We start from the raw sequence: 6,174 nt of genomic DNA on the forward strand, positions 1-6,174 counted from the left end.
GCCTCTTTGGTGATTTACTGGCTTGTTTTGTCGTTCTTGGCCATGCCCTACACTGGTGGGCGGTAGGAACCTCACAAGGGGACTAGGCTTCAGGTGTGCTTTACTCGCTCTAAAACGTCATGGGTGTCAGCTGGGTTAGAAATGGAACCAGTCACTTGGATTGGCAACTCGTGAAATATCTCAGGGAAAGACTTGCCGATGATTGTGGCAGGAGGCAAAAGAGCCGGGGAGGAGGGGGAGGGAGGGGCAGAAGAAGGCACCTTCACAATTTCCTTATTCCTGATAGAGAATTACTAAAAGAATGAGGTCTTTCCCATCCCTGAGGGAACTCTGTTCCATAAGTTTGGCTGTGAGTGGGGTCCCTGCCCACAAGGAGACCTCGGGCTATTAGACGCCACACTTCCATCCTGCAGAAATGGCTTCCAGGCAGGGCTTCTTCCTCTGCTGCCTCTCCCTGCAGCACACCATCCAGTCACTGGATTTTTCTGTACCAGGAGAAACCCCAGCCCAACATTTCAGTATCATCCTGGGGTGCATTTTCAATGGGTGAGTGAGATCCCAACCATTTAATTCCTTATACAGCAGAAATCTCAACTGTTCCCAGGAGTCTGCACATTGGCTCAGGAAAGCCCTGCTGCTTCTGTTCCCCCAAAGTCTCCTGGCATAAGACTGCAGAGGCACCCAACCATTCCTTGCACTGGGACATTGCTCAGGCGAATGGCCCTCCTCAGGCTGTGGGGGGCCCTCTGGGGAGACAGGTGCCCTTGTCCTGGAACACACACTCACATCCTAACCCTCTGTCCCCAGATAGGCTGGCCTGTGAGCTTCTTTCCAGCCTTTTACAGCCTCTAGGCATCTCACTTACCTGACCTATTTTTATAAGCTCAAGACAGCATAGAAAAGTGTTGAATCACTCTGGGGTCTGCGGTGTCCTGGTTCTAAAGTTCAATGTCAACGTGAAATTCTGCCTTTTAGTGGATTCTAATGAATGTCAGCTCATGTTTCTTTATTTTTCTTTTCCTAGAGTGAAAGGAAAGAAAGGTTTTTCTTTCAGAAGAGTCTATATTCTATATTTACAAAGATCTTAAGGGCTATACATTTTCTTAATGACAGGAAAAGTAAAGATTTTCCTTATTCACCCAAGAGGACAGAACAATTTTCTCTTTTATTATTGGGGCATTGTCTTCCCTCTTCATCTCCAGCTCAGTGTCCTGGATCGCTAGGCACATAGTAGCTACTAAAGAAATACTCATTGGTTGAATGAATGAAAGAATGAATGGATAGATGGATAGATGGATGGACAGATGGACGGATGGGTGGATGAATAGATGGACAGGAGAATGTCTCTGCATTGTTGCCTTCCAGGGTACCTTCCCAACATGCCAGAAACCTCTCATAATGCTCCTTGGTAGCTCTTCTTCAGGGATCTGCCTGTCAAAGAGACATCTTTTAAGCCTATTTGGGGTTCATACAATAGAATTTAATAATGAAGACTCCTTTATTTGATTCTTTGCTATCTCTTGCAGAAGAGATGGATGAAAACTGGCTGCCGGGGTCCTGGATAGAATTTCTCAGTGAACGGTTGGCATGGTGGTGTGCTTCCAGCACAGCTCAGTTCTGTCAGGCCCCTTGGCATCTGCTTTGTCCTGGAATGGCTGTGCACAGTTTGGGGTCTGGACAGCAGTTCCAATGGCTCTTCTGGGGCTCTGAAGCAATTAAAGTTGGGGCCTGTTTTTGTCATGAGGCTGTTGGATTTTTTGGTCTTTTTAAAGCCTCTGCAGTTGCTGGCTTTGCTCTAAAGGGTATCATTCCTCAGATATTCTGGGTTACCACTGCCCACTGGCAACCCTGCAGAGAAAAGTGCCCAGGCTGCTGGCCCCACAGAGTGTGGGAAGCCAGGGGCTCAGTTTCACAGAACAAGACCAAGCCTCACTAGTATGACTCAGTGACTCTAAGTCCCCAACCTCCCAGCCCTTCGAGTCTTTCTCCCTTTCCCGCAGCTGAGCCAGGATTCTGAAGACCATTTCCTCCTCCTGACGGGACCCCCTCATTAACATGTTGTCTTTTCTCTTTTTCTCTGCTCCAGTTCCATCTGCAGCTTCCTCATCACCGCACTGGCAACCTCAGATCTGATCCTGCTTCTGATGCAGTGGGCTTCAAGCCAAGAGAAGATGGGTTTGTGGTCGTGAGAAGTGAAGGAGCCCGCCTAGGATAGAAAGAGGCCACATCTGGAATGCACAGTGCTTGGCATGGGAAAGGTACGCTCACAATCGTCACAGTTAGGGTATCTGCATAATCTTAAAGTGATCCCCACGTATTATTAGTTTCTTATTAGTTGTGAGGGAGAAAAAAAACCAAAATGGTATGAGACCAGGGAGAAACCGTGCAATACTTTTTGACCAGCTGATCAAAATTAACCTCATTTCTGCAGTACAGATGACATTGTGTGGCTCTTGATGTGACACCCTGGATAGGACAGTATTCAGGTTGAAATTACATAACCTCAATCCGACCATGAGGAAACATGAGACAAACACACAATGAGGAACATGCTATTCAAACAAAAATGGTGTGTGGTGCTTGCTTTGACGGAAGATATGTGAAAATTGAAATAACACAGAGAAGATTAGCATTGCCCTGCACAAAGATGACACAAATGTGTGAAGGACAAAAAGGGGTATTGGTGGTGGGTGATGGTGGAGGGGGTCAGATGGGGGAATCAACATCGTGAAAGCCAGATCAAAGGAGGCTAAGGAGAAATGACAACAAAATGCCATACCTCAGAATCCTGTACTGGAGATGGGGAAATGCCATAAAGGACATTGATAAGTTAATTAATAAAAGTGACATATAGTGATAGACTAGATAAAGTGCTTTGCCAAGTGCCAGATCTGACCTGCAGACCCTGGCTGAACAATGGATGAAAGAATGAACTCAGACACAGGTATCCAGTGAAAGAGTAGGCTAGGAGACCGGGCTGTTTACAGACTTTGAGGAGGGTGCTGTAGAGTCAGCAGCTGTGGCCCTGACCCGCTGGTGCTGCAGGCATTTATTCAGTACAGATTCAATGAGAAAGGCCTGAGTCAACACACCTGGGGGCCACCACACCCCAACCTCCCCACCCAGAGAGAGCAGTCCTTTGCACAGATAACTAAAGGCCAAGTTCCGAGGCCTGAGTAAGCTAACTTATCTAGATCCGTTTCTTTACATCCCCTTGTTATCTAACCTAAGCTTTCAGGCACCGGATTAGAGAATCTGGCTGCCTTCAGCCAAATCCTTTTCCAAAGCTTTTGTAAAACCTCCTGGCCTTCTAAGAAGGTTTGAGTCTTTCTACAATTTTTCCCACCACTCTGACCGATCTCCTACATCTCCTCTTTTTCTGGGTTTTTTGTTTTTGTTTTTGTTTTTTTTGTTTTTTTTTTTTTTGCATCAGGTTTTGTTGATTGAAGAGTACAGATTTGCACAGCAACAGGTTCGTCAGGCGTGGTGGTCATTGGTCATATTCCAGCTTTGCATCCTAGAATTAGTGAGTAACATAAGCAAACATGAGTATAATTAGCAACATTCTTTTCCAGTGAAGGAGTGGCCCCCAGGAATGGAGTTCTATCCAGGAGAGATGATCTCACACACCCTTCCATATGGCTGTTTGTTGGGTGTATAGATCTATGGCATTTAGGGAGTCTAGAATTTTAGTTTTAAGTTGCTTTATGTCTGCTGTTAAATTGTCATGAAATGTTCCCCAGAGGTGTTGTTTCACCTCATCCCAACTATGTATTGATTGATTCCAAGAAAGAGAAGTGACACAGATACGCTTATGTCCCAGTCCCAGTTTAATTGCTGTCGGAATGCCAGTGCATCTTGTCACTCCCCCACATCTTCCAAGGCAGCCTTGAGGGCTTGCAGACATACAAGAATCTTTTGATCTATATCCTGCTGTAAGAGAAGTTCATTAGACACATTTCTGGCCAAATTATCTACGAAAGTAGCTATTTGTACTGATTGAGTAATAGATGCTACAGCCACACTAGCAGTTGCTAGGATGACTATGGCTGAGACTATAAAGGCTATAAGTGTATAAATCTTTTGTGTCTGAACTGGGACAAGGCACATTCTAAGGTGGCAAGGGCAGAGGAACCTTGCCAATCATGTATTAAATTGGTAGAAAAGCCTCAAATTATCTCCTCAATACTATGACACTAGTAATATTTAAATTAGATATATTATAATTAGAGATACAAGAGGCAAACCAAGCCTGTCCCTGCACTCGGGTCCACCCATGTGGAGTTTTGGGGTGTAATAGAAATATTGGTTCCCATAAGGGAAAACACATGGATGGATAGTGCAAATCAGGCGCTGATCAGTGTGATTATGAAAAAAGGTCATAGTATAATTGTGACTGGAGTTATGGTATGTCCCGTGCCAGGTGTTAAGGGGGGTGCTAAGATGTCCCAGGAGCCATAAAGAGTCTTGAGGTGGCATGGACTCTACTTGGGGTCTGGGATATCACATCCTATCAGTCCAAATTAAAGGGGAACGGGATGTGGCTTCGAAACTGTCATTGATGCTACGATAGGCGCGGACACCAGTATGATCGTCCTGCAAATGGCTGTGGGGGCTCCAGTCTAAGATGTTATAATTGCCTAACTCCCCTAACTCCCCCGTGACAGACCTCCCAGCTAAAGTGGAATCCATTACTTTCCCAGCTTTGTTCTTTAGCACAGGAAGGAATGTTGGGGAAAGCAGCATTGATTGTGTTGCCCAGTTTGAGGCTACCTGCGGCTGAGAATATTAAGGCATTTCCTTTGCCATGATGTAGCCATAATTGTATTTGGGGCAGGTGCACAGTAAGGGTTAGAACTTTTATAACTACACACAGTGGGAGGATAGTGGAGTGATATGTAGTGTTACCAGGCACCTTAGTCCAATGTGTGCCATTAATGAGAGACCCCACTGGGGGTAAATCTGTCCCTCCCAGCCAAGCAGTAATGTTATTGAGGGGGGAAAGGGCTGTCTGCCCAGGTGACAGGGCAAAGAAAGGCAGATCTAAGATATGAGCCCAATAGAGTGTAGCAGGTACAGGTTGCAGACAAAGCAAGAGCATAAAAAGGATCAGTACCCTACATGAGTGGCAATGTACTACAGAGAGCATAGCAAGGAACAAATTATCTGGAGTGAATGGTGTCTGTGTCCAGAGCAGGATTTGTTCAGCCTCCTGAGTTGTCTTCTTCAGCATCCTCCAGGTAACGTCTGAGGCTTGTGTCATCCAAGGAAGCCACATCGTCCAGGGCTGTGGGTCCTGGGTCCTGTAGGGTCATTTTCTTCATTTCTGGTACCGGGTTGGGTCCTAGCCATGCCATGGTATGGTTTGACGCATCGTGCTGGAATCCAAGGAGGACCTGAGAGGGGGTGAACACAAGCATATCATCTTCCCCACATTAACAATTCACTTGGACCACACCATACATTACTGTCTACATCTTTCCATCAAACTGCAGGTTTTATGTCTGGAGAGGTTTCAGCAAAGTGCTTTTCTATAGCTGATTGAAATTTATCATTTAAATTTAAAAAATTAAGGGTAAATAAGGCTTGTGCCAATAGTGTTGCAGGGCCCTTACTCATATTCCTTCTTTTTTGTTTTCTGAACATATTTTTAAGGGTGGAGTGGGTACGTTCTACTATGACCTGTATTTGGGGTTACACGGGATGCCTGTGGAATGTTGGGTGTTCTACGTGTGACAAAAATTGTTGAAATTGTGAGCTGGCATAAGCCGGACCATTATCAGTTTTAAGCTTTGTGGGCTGCCCCATAAATGCAAAAGTTAAAAGAAGATGTTTAATGACATATTGGGTGGACTCTCCAGGAAAGGCATAAGCACTAATTAAGTGAGAATTGGTATCAATGGATACATGTACACATCTAAGTTTTCCAAATTCAGGGATGTGTGTAACATCTGTTTGCCATAGCTGATTAGGTTCTAGTCCTCTAGGGTTAACACCTGTGGAAGGAGGGGACGTGACTGAGATGGCAATCTGGGCACTGCAGGATAATTTGTTTAGTCTCTGGGCGAGTTGAAATTGTTTAGATAAGTTTCTCCAGTTTTGGTGGAAAAATTGATGCGATTGGGTGGCTTGGTCAAGCAGTGATCTCATAACTGGTAGGTCTGCTTGTTCATT

At 45.2% G+C, this 6,174-nt stretch overlaps 1 non-coding gene across 1 annotated transcript; it reads left to right on the forward strand.

Moving 5' to 3' along the window:
- Nucleotides 1-2,579: 2,579 nt before the first annotated feature.
- On the forward strand, nucleotides 2,580-2,682 carry LOC115893318. The gene has a single exon (XR_004053336.1). It is a non-coding gene; the product is annotated as a U6 spliceosomal RNA (small nuclear RNA).
- Nucleotides 2,683-6,174: the final 3,492 nt, after the last annotated feature.

Source organism: Rhinopithecus roxellana, chromosome 14, assembly GCF_007565055.1.
Source record: "Rhinopithecus roxellana isolate Shanxi Qingling chromosome 14, ASM756505v1, whole genome shotgun sequence".
Classification (NCBI taxonomy): Eukaryota; Metazoa; Chordata; class Mammalia; order Primates; family Cercopithecidae; genus Rhinopithecus; species Rhinopithecus roxellana.